The 14,640-nt window shown below is 29.7% G+C and overlaps 2 long non-coding RNA genes across 2 annotated transcripts in view; one reads left to right on the forward strand and one right to left on the reverse strand.

Annotated features, from left to right (window-relative positions):
• Window positions 1-4,165: 4,165 nt before the first annotated feature.
• On the reverse strand, window positions 4,166-5,143 carry LOC149032359 (uncharacterized). The gene is made up of 4 exons (XR_016176824.1): window positions 5,007-5,143; window positions 4,697-4,857; window positions 4,471-4,558; window positions 4,166-4,318 (listed from the first exon to the last, which is right to left on the reverse strand). It is a non-coding gene; the product is annotated as an uncharacterized LOC149032359 (long non-coding RNA).
• Window positions 5,144-7,234: 2,091 nt separating this feature from the next.
• Window positions 7,235-14,640, forward strand: part of LOC149032360 (uncharacterized) — a 167,919-nt gene continuing 160,513 nt past the window's right edge. The window contains exons 1-4 of the long non-coding RNA XR_016176785.1: window positions 7,235-7,371; window positions 7,521-7,681; window positions 7,820-7,907; window positions 8,060-8,216. This is a non-coding gene — a long non-coding RNA (uncharacterized LOC149032360). The remainder of the gene's footprint in view (window positions 7,372-7,520; window positions 7,682-7,819; window positions 7,908-8,059; window positions 8,217-14,640) is intronic.

The following is a 14,640-nucleotide window of genomic DNA, read 5'->3' on the forward strand; positions in this document are numbered from 1 at the left end:
AATGACGAGCAAAAAAATAAAACAATAAAATATATAATATGACTAGAGAGCCATTCTCTACAGGTTGGAACTTGCTGTTGAACCCTTGAAAATAACTCAATAGCCTGTAGTTGCCCTCTTGAGCCACAATTAAGTGGGGGCCTCTTCGGCATTAAGCCTCTTCTTTCTTCATTCCATGAAAACTGCATTTGGACATTTACTACGTGCGAGCAAGATAAGATCTTTCATACTAATTTTGCAAATGAACTAGTATTTTGTTATGATTCTAATTCTCAATTATTCAAAAATTAATTTACATTTCGCGTTTACTTTTCTAGCTCGTGGACCATCAAAGAACTTAGAGTTCATTGACCATACACGAGAACAATTAATCGAATGTCCAAGCAGATACTATCCCTCGATGACCTAATAACACTTCGCACTTTTAACGTCGAGTAATAAAATGGAATTGAAATAAAAAGTGCAATAAATGCAATGCATTTTCTTGCAATACTTTCAGTTCAATAATATGTTATATTTAATTATATCATATATTTCTAGCTGTAAGACAAAATCGCGATAGTGCGTAGTGCTAATCCTGAAATACTTAAAACTAAGTATCAAATGCATCAAAGAATTTGCGAATTTGATTCGACTCTATCTCGTTCGAGATAAAATCGAAGTAGAAATGAATCTTTCAAATGGTTGCAAATACCTTTGAATCATGATACATAATAAAGATCACAGAATAATTACAAAATAAATTAACAAATCAAGCATAATATAGAATGAGATGATAAAATTTTGTAACAATTCTGTATTATAAACCAGGAGGCGGAATTTCCACTCCGGAGTGGAAGCAAGAAGTCTAATGCCTTTCCTGGATCCTACCTACTTAAAATTAAAGTTTTCACATTCATTCAGAGAAGTATGCTACCTGCCTGCCTATTATCCATATTTTTACCCATTTTAAGAAAAACCATACATACCCACCCACTCACTCCACGGTTCTCACACATACCACCAGGGTGCAAAAAGCCTAAACTAGAGAGCATGCCCCGGGGCACCTCCGACACCCTAGTTCAACCACGTTTTCTAAACTTATATGCTAATGGGTATACGTACGTTTTGCTGAAATCGACTGCCAAGGCTAATGATTATTGCATACAAAACTAAAGCAAAAATACAAGTATACACTAGCATATATATGCATACTAGTTATATACAAGTATATCAAAGTTTCCACAAATAAATGCAGTAACTCTACTATGCAAACGAGATTATCAAAAAAAATTAGAAATATTTAATATAAATATAAGAATACAGAAACGTGATATGAGGAAGTAGTGCTTTGAGTATTTAATAATGTATTAAATGAATAAAAAATATCGCGAAACGATGTACAATACACACTACCTAATACGCACACACAGGTGTAAAGTACATCGTGCAATCACTAGCACAATAACAGCCGCCAATAGGGGAAAAAACTAAAACTAAACCCACGCTAACTGTTTCTCACCCATACGTGTAACACCTGGGCACACGCATAGATGAGAACGCAGAAAGTATGGGGGGGAGAAACGGGAGATTAGTATATTAGAAGCTGAAAATCCTGATCTAAAAAATATGATTAAGACATAAACACATAAATACATTTGTATAAAAATTCATCTAAGCGACTAAGGACTCTACAAGTCATTTGGTGAATAATGACTTAAACAAGCGAATGAAAAAAAAAGTTACCCCATATGAAACAATTATAGTTTCGAGGTAAGGATGTATTAAAAGACTCTACAATAATGATGGATATTTTTTGCAAACCTCGGACGACTCCTTTCATTAAGTTGGCTGTTCTAATTAAAGAACTGGGCTTTGAGCCGCCACTCAACTGCCAAAGTCTATCCGTCGCGAATGAGTTTGTCTTCTTGCTCATTTATTTAAAATATCAAAGTATTGATATATCAAAATTAATTTCGATTAGATAAACTATGTACGAAGAAATGCATGTAAGACATTTATTACATGCTTTTAACACGTAATAAAAAAGAGAGTGCATTTATTAATTGCATTATGAATTAAATGAATTTAACTGATGAGACAAGAAAACCTATCCTGAACTAATAATAAAACATACAATAAAACATATAATAAAACATACAATTTTCATGAGTAACTCCTAAAAAGGAATTACTCATGTGCTCGTCAATAATTTATTTAAATAATTACAACCAGTAACTCGTGCCGATTTGGACCTTTCATCCTCGGCATGATTGAGCACTGGAGGGACTTTAAATAAAAACTCATGGTTTAAGAAGTTCTGCGATGGCTCCAAAACACTCCTACTTCGCAGCAAGTATTGTAGTCTGACAATGGAAGACGATATTGGAATTGCCATTGATGAAGATCCATCGAAGATCCATCGAAGATCCATCGAAGAATTCATCCAACATCTTTGAAAGGAAGAGAATCCATGGTTATATCTGTAAAATAAAATAGAACAAAACGATAAGTTATCTGGAATATTATCCAAAATCATATAAAATAAAATTGAATAAAATGTAAATAAAAATGAATACTTACAATGCATTCCAAGAAGATGCAGCTCCATTGCACCATGGTGATGCACCTCGCGTGAATCTAATAACGTGGTATGAACGAAAATAAGAAACTATAGATGAGTTTCTTATCGCGAAACCGAAATTTTATTATACGACGAACAACACTGACTCTAATTCGCGTTTGATTTTAATTTATTACTCGCCCGATCACTGATTCTACAACTAATTCAAAGACTGCATTGCACGCAGTTTGATGATACCACCATAAACACTGCACATATTGCTTCGCTCACTATAGCAATCTGAAACTGAAATAAAAAACAATACTATTAATATCATTACTATTACAAAAAATCATTAAAATTTTTAAGGAATTATTTAATAAAAAAATATACTCACTTTAAATCTTTATTGATGAATGCACAATGGGTCTCCTATCCTTAGGATGACGATGACAATGCACAAATAATGACTATAAAACTGCATTATACATGCAATTAATTCAATTAACACTAGATTTATGAACTGAGCAAATTTGATTCATTTCAAACTTTTTTTCTACATATATATAATAGAAATATTATTATTTTTTAAATATATGTTAATTTTTAATACTGTAATGAAATATACATAAATATTAATTCCTCTCCTCTACCCACTTATTCATTTAAAAAATGTTTGTAGATTTTTAAAAAATAGTGAACAAATCTAGTGTTAAACGAATTTCTAAATGAATTTAATTAATAAAATGTGAATACCATTTCAACGATGATCTGAAACACAAATGAAAACAAAATTATATAAATCTTTGTTATATAAAAATAACTATAATTATTGAGAAAACGTTTAATAGAAAAATATACTCACTGTGATGGATGCAGGATGAATGCAGGATGGGTATCCTACCCTTAGGATGACGATGAGCACATGTTTAAACTTAATAAAAGAAACTTGCGAGTTTCTTAACCGAGCAAACGAAATTTTAACATGCGACGATCAACACTGAATCTACTTGTCGACTTTTTTATATTTTATTTTAACACGATGCAACACACGAGAACCTCATTGCCTACGCGCTCGATTGCAATGATTTTCTGAAACAGAAAAAGAAAAAGAACAATTAAGATCATTGTTGTAATAAAAATCAATTGAAATTATCATAGAAATGTTTGATAGTAAAATGTACTTACTTTTAGTCTTCGTTGATGATTGCAGGATGGGTATCCTACCCTTAGGATGACGATGTATAAAATAAAATTAAATAAAAAGTCTGAAAAGCTGCAACATACTAAAGACTATATTACAATATTTCCTGTAAATCATTTCTGAAGGCAGAGCACACATTAAAACCATTGAATATTTAATCAGAAATATTCAATGGTAAATATAAAGTATAAAAATTTTGTATCAAAGTATACCAAAAATGTAATGTTAGTAAAAATGTTAATTAAAAATCTTTAAAGTTGTCTAAATAAAACAATAATTGTATCAGCAAACTCAATAAAGAGTAACATAAAAAATAAACGAGTTTTTATATCATTCTATGCAATGAAAAGCTTTTTAAACTATTAAAATCAAAACGATAACGTTAGAAATAAAATTATTAAATAATTTAATACACCTCATTTTCGTTTATGTTGTCTCGTTGAAAGATAGACGACGAATACGAGGTATGTTACTACGTAACCTTGGTAGAGGAGATCTCGGGAGTGTCGAACGTTCGGCTATTATACCTATGTTATCGGCTGTTTACGTTTTGTCGTCGACTCGAGAAATACCTGCAAATATAAATAAACATTTATATAATAGCTTATATGTAGAGTGTATTGTTTTCTTATTCTTCCTCTCTCTCACACACTCCTTCTCTCTCACTCTTTCTGTAGTATTTCTATATGCTTATATGCTTATACTTAAAAAAAATAATGCTCACCTCGCCGTATATGGAGTAGATAAAAAAAGTTGCCACAAGATTAAAAGGTTAGTGAATTCGTGTTGCAACTCTCCCCATGCTCAGAAAGCTAAAAAAAAAGTAAAATATGAAAAAACTCACGTATAAAAATTATGCATGTAGTATGCATTTGATATATAACATTCGTTATATATCATTTAATATATAACAGTAAGGTGTACATTAAAATATTAATTGAAACAATTACCTGAAATTAACGGGATAACAAAATCCGCTGCAAGAAGTATACAGATGGCAGATTAAAAAATTCGAAAGATTCGCCATATTGATGTGCATAAAACAGGCGCATAAGACTGGCGCGAAAATACTGCATGCGCGAAAATGATGCGCAGTAGATCTTCTTTCCATCTATAATAAAGAAAAATTTTGAATGATTAAAAATACGATATAAGAGCATAAAAATTGTCAAAATATACTCAAAAAATCAAAATTGATCCTTACATCCTTTATATATTATAATAGGAAGATGTAAACTTTACAAAATATCTTTTAATTACCTGATCTTAACGGGACGATGACACTCCGATGTGTTCTCCACGAATGACGCCATGAAACTGAAGAATTCGGACGAAAGCTTGGCTGTGATTGGCTAATTCATTTTGTTGAACATGAAAAGGGTCATCACAGCTTTTTACACGGACAGAATCTGACCTTCTTTATGACCACACTGGTCAAACTACATATGATAATTTATTTATTAAATAAATTAAAAATCATTTCTATTTTTCTAATAAATGTACATGTAACTTATAAATATTTTAAAAATAATGAATAGAATAAAGGCAATGTAGACATTAAGAGATCTTTGTCGTTTTGCACAAAAGAATACAATCGTATGGAAGAGAATTGTCGATATAAAAATGTCTAATATAAAATGCAGCATATGAAAGAATAAATTCCCAAAATCTGTATCGATAAAGAATCCTCACAATTGAAATACTTTCAGAGATGCATAATTGTTTTAAAAATATTCACAATAACGTTTATACACGATTCACACGAACATTATTCCACATGATTTTCTATGCTATAAGATACTACATTCTCTATATTCTATTCATTATTTTAGAACAATTATGAATAACGTATACATTTTATTTGTAATAGAAAAAAGAAACATACCTTTATAATATATATAAAATATTTTCTATTTAATATACATTAAAACATATAAAATGTTTAAACCAATGCATGTATGTAGAAACAATCTGAAATGTAATTAGAGAATATTAGAATGATAAAATAATTGTTAAATAATTAATATAAGTGCATTTTGTTATCTAATAACTTATTACATATGATCTACGTACCTTTCTCTTCCAGATTCACCTTTTAACTAAAGCATTATCCTCTATGAAAATACTTTTATTCAATGTTGGTTATGTTATTTTCCAAATGTTGCCCATGTATGCTACACAAAAACATTCAAAATAAGGAGAAATTTAGATTTTAACTCTCTAATTTTTACACTTTTTTTACTAGTACTTTACACACTTTTACTTGTAATCATTATAAAAATAATGAATAGAATAAAAAGAATACATAATGTAAACATTATATCATTGCACACGAGAAAACAATCATGTAGAAAAGAAATCTTGTCAAAGAAATTTGTAAAACAATTGACAATCTATCGCTTACCAACAGCATAAAATTAAATCTTTATCATAAAGGCGACTTTTATGTTAAAGAAACAAATTATAGGGACTTTTCTATTGTTGGCAAGCGAAAGATTGTCAATTGTTTTACATATTTCTTTGACAAGGTTTCTTTTCTACATGATTGTTTTCTCGTGTGCAATGAGATAATGTTTACATTATGCATTCTTTTTATTTTATTCACTATTATTATAATGATTACAAGTTACATAAGCATTTAATAAAAATAGTAATTACATGAAGAGGGTTATAATGTGAATCTCTGTTTAATTGGAATGTTTTATTTTGTTTCATACATGGGCAACATTTGGAAAATAACATAACCAACATTGAATAAAAGTATTTTCATAGAGGATAATGCTTTAGTTAAAAGGTGAATCTGGAAGAGAAAGGTACGTAGATCATATGTAATAAGTTATTAGATAACAAAATGCACTTATATTAATTATTTAACAATTATTTTATCATTCTAATATTCTCTAATTACATTTCAGATTGTTTCTACATACATGCATTGGTTTAAACATTTTATATGTTTTAATGTATATTAAATAGAAAATATTTTATATATATTATAAAGGTATGTTTCTTTTTCTATTACAAATAAAATGTATACGTTATTCATAATTGTTCTAAAATAATGAATAGAATATAGAGAATGTAGTATCTTATAGCATAGAAAATCATGTGGAATAATGTTCGTGTGAATCGTGTATAAACGTTATTGTGAATATTTTTAAAACAATTATGCATCTCTGAAAGTATTTCAATTGTGAGGATTCTTTATCGATACAGATTTTGGGAATTTATTCTTTCATATGCTGCATTTTATATTAGACATTTTTATATCGACAATTCTCTTCCATACGATTGTATTCTTTTGTGCAAAACGACAAAGATCTCTTAATGTCTACATTGCCTTTATTCTATTCATTATTTTTAAAATATTTATAAGTTACATGTACATTTATTAGAAAAATAGAAATGATTTTTAATTTATTTAATAAATAAATTATCATATGTAGTTTGACCAGTGTGGTCATAAAGAAGGTCAGATTCTGTCCGTGTAAAAAGCTGTGATGACCCTTTTCATGTTCAACAAAATGAATTAGCCAATCACAGCCAAGCTTTCGTCCGAATTCTTCAGTTTCATGGCGTCATTCGTGGAGAACACATCGGAGTGTCATCGTCCCGTTAAGATCAGGTAATTAAAAGATATTTTGTAAAGTTTACATCTTCCTATTATAATATATAAAGGATGTAAGGATCAATTTTGATTTTTTGAGTATATTTTGACAATTTTTATGCTCTTATATCGTATTTTTAATCATTCAAAATTTTTCTTTATTATAGATGGAAAGAAGATCTACTGCGCATCATTTTCGCGCATGCAGTATTTTCGCGCCAGTCTTATGCGCCTGTTTTATGCACATCAATATGGCGAATCTTTCGAATTTTTTAATCTGCCATCTGTATACTTCTTGCAGCGGATTTTGTTATCCCGTTAATTTCAGGTAATTGTTTCAATTAATATTTTAATGTACACCTTACTGTTATATATTAAATGATATATAACGAATGTTATATATCAAATGCATACTACATGCATAATTTTTATACGTGAGTTTTTTCATATTTTACTTTTTTTTTAGCTTTCTGAGCATGGGGAGAGTTGCAACACGAATTCACTAACCTTTTAATCTTGTGGCAACTTTTTTTATCTACTCCATATACGGCGAGGTGAGCATTATTTTTTTTAAGTATAAGCATATAAGCATATAGAAATACTACAGAAAGAGTGAGAGAGAAGGAGTGTGTGAGAGAGAGGAAGAATAAGAAAACAATACACTCTACATATAAGCTATTATATAAATGTTTATTTATATTTGCAGGTATTTCTCGAGTCGACGACAAAACGTAAACAGCCGATAACATAGGTATAATAGCCGAACGTTCGACACTCCCGAGATCTCCTCTACCAAGGTTACATAGTAACATACCTCGTATTCGTCGTCTATCTTTCAACGAGACAACATAAACGAAAATGAGGTGTATTAAATTATTTAATAATTTTATTTCTAACGTTATCGTTTTGATTTTAATAGTTTAAAAAGCTTTTCATTGCATAGAATGATATAAAAACTCGTTTATTTTTTATGTTACTCTTTATTGAGTTTGCTGATACAATTATTGTTTTATTTAGACAACTTTAAAGATTTTTAATTAACATTTTTACTAACATTACATTTTTGGTATACTTTGATACAAAATTTTTATACTTTATATTTACCATTGAATATTTCTGATTAAATATTCAATGGTTTTAATGTGTGCTCTGCCTTCAGAAATGATTTACAGGAAATATTGTAATATAGTCTTTAGTATGTTGCAGCTTTTCAGACTTTTTATTTAATTTTATTTTATACATCGTCATCCTAAGGGTAGGATACCCATCCTGCAATCATCAACGAAGACTAAAAGTAAGTACATTTTACTATCAAACATTTCTATGATAATTTCAATTGATTTTTATTACAACAATGATCTTAATTGTTCTTTTTCTTTTTCTGTTTCAGAAAATCATTGCAATCGAGCGCGTAGGCAATGAGGTTCTCGTGTGTTGCATCGTGTTAAAATAAAATATAAAAAAGTCGACAAGTAGATTCAGTGTTGATCGTCGCATGTTAAAATTTCGTTTGCTCGGTTAAGAAACTCGCAAGTTTCTTTTATTAAGTTTAAACATGTGCTCATCGTCATCCTAAGGGTAGGATACCCATCCTGCATTCATCCTGCATCCATCACAGTGAGTATATTTTTCTATTAAACGTTTTCTCAATAATTATAGTTATTTTTATATAACAAAGATTTATATAATTTTGTTTTCATTTGTGTTTCAGATCATCGTTGAAATGGTATTCACATTTTATTAATTAAATTCATTTAGAAATTCGTTTAACACTAGATTTGTTCACTATTTTTTAAAAATCTACAAACATTTTTTAAATGAATAAGTGGGTAGAGGAGAGGAATTAATATTTATGTATATTTCATTACAGTATTAAAAATTAACATATATTTAAAAAATAATAATATTTCTATTATATATATGTAGAAAAAAAGTTTGAAATGAATCAAATTTGCTCAGTTCATAAATCTAGTGTTAATTGAATTAATTGCATGTATAATGCAGTTTTATAGTCATTATTTGTGCATTGTCATCGTCATCCTAAGGATAGGAGACCCATTGTGCATTCATCAATAAAGATTTAAAGTGAGTATATTTTTTTATTAAATAATTCCTTAAAAATTTTAATGATTTTTTGTAATAGTAATGATATTAATAGTATTGTTTTTTATTTCAGTTTCAGATTGCTATAGTGAGCGAAGCAATATGTGCAGTGTTTATGGTGGTATCATCAAACTGCGTGCAATGCAGTCTTTGAATTAGTTGTAGAATCAGTGATCGGGCGAGTAATAAATTAAAATCAAACGCGAATTAGAGTCAGTGTTGTTCGTCGTATAATAAAATTTCGGTTTCGCGATAAGAAACTCATCTATAGTTTCTTATTTTCGTTCATACCACGTTATTAGATTCACGCGAGGTGCATCACCATGGTGCAATGGAGCTGCATCTTCTTGGAATGCATTGTAAGTATTCATTTTTATTTACATTTTATTCAATTTTATTTTATATGATTTTGGATAATATTCCAGATAACTTATCGTTTTGTTCTATTTTATTTTACAGATATAACCATGGATTCTCTTCCTTTCAAAGATGTTGGATGAATTCTTCGATGGATCTTCGATGGATCTTCGATGGATCTTCATCAATGGCAATTCCAATATCGTCTTCCATTGTCAGACTACAATACTTGCTGCGAAGTAGGAGTGTTTTGGAGCCATCGCAGAACTTCTTAAACCATGAGTTTTTATTTAAAGTCCCTCCAGTGCTCAATCATGCCGAGGATGAAAGGTCCAAATCGGCACGAGTTACTGGTTGTAATTATTTAAATAAATTATTGACGAGCACATGAGTAATTCCTTTTTAGGAGTTACTCATGAAAATTGTATGTTTTATTATATGTTTTATTGTATGTTTTATTATTAGTTCAGGATAGGTTTTCTTGTCTCATCAGTTAAATTCATTTAATTCATAATGCAATTAATAAATGCACTCTCTTTTTTATTACGTGTTAAAAGCATGTAATAAATGTCTTACATGCATTTCTTCGTACATAGTTTATCTAATCGAAATTAATTTTGATATATCAATACTTTGATATTTTAAATAAATGAGCAAGAAGACAAACTCATTCGCGACGGATAGACTTTGGCAGTTGAGTGGCGGCTCAAAGCCCAGTTCTTTAATTAGAACAGCCAACTTAATGAAAGGAGTCGTCCGAGGTTTGCAAAAAATATCCATCATTATTGTAGAGTCTTTTAATACATCCTTACCTCGAAACTATAATTGTTTCATATGGGGTAACTTTTTTTTTCATTCGCTTGTTTAAGTCATTATTCACCAAATGACTTGTAGAGTCCTTAGTCGCTTAGATGAATTTTTATACAAATGTATTTATGTGTTTATGTCTTAATCATATTTTTTAGATCAGGATTTTCAGCTTCTAATATACTAATCTCCCGTTTCTCCCCCCATACTTTCTGCGTTCTCATCTATGCGTGTGCCCAGGTGTTACACGTATGGGTGAGAAACAGTTAGCGTGGGTTTAGTTTTAGTTTTTTCCCCTATTGGCGGCTGTTATTGTGCTAGTGATTGCACGATGTACTTTACACCTGTGTGTGCGTATTAGGTAGTGTGTATTGTACATCGTTTCGCGATATTTTTTATTCATTTAATACATTATTAAATACTCAAAGCACTACTTCCTCATATCACGTTTCTGTATTCTTATATTTATATTAAATATTTCTAATTTTTTTGATAATCTCGTTTGCATAGTAGAGTTACTGCATTTATTTGTGGAAACTTTGATATACTTGTATATAACTAGTATGCATATATATGCTAGTGTATACTTGTATTTTTGCTTTAGTTTTGTATGCAATAATCATTAGCCTTGGCAGTCGATTTCAGCAAAACGTACGTATACCCATTAGCATATAAGTTTAGAAAACGTGGTTGAACTAGGGTGTCGGAGGTGCCCCGGGGCATGCTCTCTAGTTTAGGCTTTTTGCACCCTGGTGGTATGTGTGAGAACCGTGGAGTGAGTGGGTGGGTATGTATGGTTTTTCTTAAAATGGGTAAAAATATGGATAATAGGCAGGCAGGTAGCATACTTCTCTGAATGAATGTGAAAACTTTAATTTTAAGTAGGTAGGATCCAGGAAAGGCATTAGACTTCTTGCTTCCACTCCGGAGTGGAAATTCCGCCTCCTGGTTTATAATACAGAATTGTTACAAAATTTTATCATCTCATTCTATATTATGCTTGATTTGTTAATTTATTTTGTAATTATTCTGTGATCTTTATTATGTATCATGATTCAAAGGTATTTGCAACCATTTGAAAGATTCATTTCTACTTCGATTTTATCTCGAACGAGATAGAGTCGAATCAAATTCGCAAATTCTTTGATGCATTTGATACTTAGTTTTAAGTATTTCAGGATTAGCACTACGCACTATCGCGATTTTGTCTTACAGCTAGAAATATATGATATAATTAAATATAACATATTATTGAACTGAAAGTATTGCAAGAAAATGCATTGCATTTATTGCACTTTTTATTTCAATTCCATTTTATTACTCGACGTTAAAAGTGCGAAGTGTTATTAGGTCATCGAGGGATAGTATCTGCTTGGACATTCGATTAATTGTTCTCGTGTATGGTCAATGAACTCTAAGTTCTTTGATGGTCCACGAGCTAGAAAAGTAAACGCGAAATGTAAATTAATTTTTGAATAATTGAGAATTAGAATCATAACAAAATACTAGTTCATTTGCAAAATTAGTATGAAAGATCTTATCTTGCTCGCACGTAGTAAATGTCCAAATGCAGTTTTCATGGAATGAAGAAAGAAGAGGCTTAATGCCGAAGAGGCCCCCACTTAATTGTGGCTCAAGAGGGCAACTACAGGCTATTGAGTTATTTTCAAGGGTTCAACAGCAAGTTCCAACCTGTAGAGAATGGCTCTCTAGTCATATTATATATTTTATTGTTTTATTTTTTTGCTCGTCATTAATTTATAGTTGTAAGTGGAGATGACGGACCATTCCATCTCCTTGGGACACCAAATGCGTGTCTATATCGTCAAAAAGGTGCACATGTGTTTAGTTAGTTCGAGTCAAAATATTTAAATTTCCTTTTTATTACATTTTGAAACATAATTATCGTCTTTTGAATATTAAAGTAATCTCTCTTTTTTTTTGTCTTTAAGATTTTTCACTTTGATCGCATTTCATTAAACTTGTAATTTTTTCTTTTCTATATAATGCAGTTTAAAAGTATTAGTTATAATAATTAATAGTTATTATTTTCTCTAGTAAATTAATATTTGTACTTTTCCTTTTTTTTTATTTTTTGTAAATGTAAAAACACGCGTTTAAATTTAATTCTATTGCTACGGTAAATAGATCTTTGATAAAAATAGATAAATAATTCAATTGAAAAGTGCATCTGCGAATTGGACGATTCATATGTTAGGCTACTTCATATCACTTGATTGTATTATTAATATAGTTTTCTTCTTGTTACAGGTGACCATCGTTGGATTTAACAACAAACCTCTTTACGATTTTCTTCCACTTGAGTTTCTATAATTGCTACTTCTTAAAATATACATGTATAATGGCATTTCTGAAGGCACACACATTTTTATTCACTTAAAAATTAAATATAATTATTTAAAATTCTATTACAATATAACTATATAAAAATATTTTATTACGTGTTCTGTGTTTGGTTTGTTGTGATTGAATCTGAGCATTAATTTACAATCAGAGGTTCTTAAATATCAGGAGATTATTTTGAGATAAAGAGGAATCTAATCGAATATTATCTGGGTCTGAGAATTTTCTGTTCTTCTAGTATGATATAAACAATATGAATTTTTTTTTAATTTTTTAATATTATTACGGAAATGTAAAGGAGGGGTCGGGGTCTGTAGGTTGAAACATTCGATAAAGTAAGAAATTAAAGGGTGAGGCTATCTAATCTATTTATTTATAAATCGATATAACAATTTATTTTCTCTTTATTGAAGTAATTCACGTGATCAGCTTACAGTTCTATCAAGAACTAATACAGTTCTTAAGATACCGCAAATTTCTTAGCAACTTTCTAAGATTTTCTTCGTGTGAAAATATCGTTAGAAGAAGAGTATTATTTTGTTAAAATACGTTATAGGGAATGTGTGTCGTTAATTTGATAATTATTTTCACAAGTTTATATGAACGGATAAAGAAAGAGTAACGTGAAATGGAAATTAATCGTATTCTTATATTTTTGAGGATTTGTTTTTATAATAGAAAGAAGAAAAAGAAAAAGAAAAGATAATAGTCGATTGAAGGGATGGCTCATTCGTGGTTTTAATTATTACAGTAGATAAAATATACAAAACTAATTGGAAAAAATTAATTTACGATATTTTTTGTAATATTAGTAATTTAATATAATATATAATTCGTAAAATAAATTTTTGACGATGTTTGAATTTAGTGTATCGTTATAAATGATCGGCACGTGTATTGATTGTCTTGGTGACGATAAATGAAGAAAAAAATAATTAAAGACAGCTAAAGAAAGAGAAATATACGCGTTCGATGTTGTTGCTGATGTTAAAATCGCGTGTTACGAAAATTCGTACCAGTCTGCACCTATTCTTTACCTTTTGAAACACCCTCGACTATGTCATTAACGTAATCATTCTCCGTCAGTTTGTAATTCACCTTGAAACACTCGAACGACTTCTCGAAATCGTTGAAAGTTAACTTAATCATCTAAATCGTTCGATTTATTTCAAGAAGTATTTTGTCATCGTGCTTTTCGTGCAAATTGACGTACTTAAAACGATAGAAATAAATCTTACGATTAGTGTTTGTAAGTGTTTCCTTTTTTTTTTGGGGACTATCTTTTTTCTTTTTCTTTTTCGAAAAGAGGGTTGTACGTCGTCGTTTAAATTACGTCGATATTTCAAAGTGTTCATGGAACGTTCCTGTTTAAAAAGAAGGAAAACATGTGTTTAGGAGGATCCCGCAGAGATATATTTACGTCGAAGTCAACTAAAAAGGGAGAAAAAAAGATAATTAGTGAAAGCAAATGTTTCTTTGCTTTAGCACGTGTGTTCAAAAGATTTTTATTTTCAATTTCTTTTTCGGATAAAAACATATGTCGTATTGTAATTTCGTTTTTTTTCTTATTTTTTATAATTTATTTTGATTATCAGTAAAGATTGACTGTTGAATGATTAGAAAGTGCATAAAATTCGATATTCTAAAGTTATTTCT

This window comes from Polistes dominula, unplaced genomic scaffold (assembly GCF_049000335.1).
Source record: "Polistes dominula isolate Pdom_NZ unplaced genomic scaffold, Pdom_raw_medaka scaffold_35, whole genome shotgun sequence".
Taxonomy (NCBI): domain Eukaryota; kingdom Metazoa; phylum Arthropoda; class Insecta; order Hymenoptera; family Vespidae; genus Polistes; species Polistes dominula.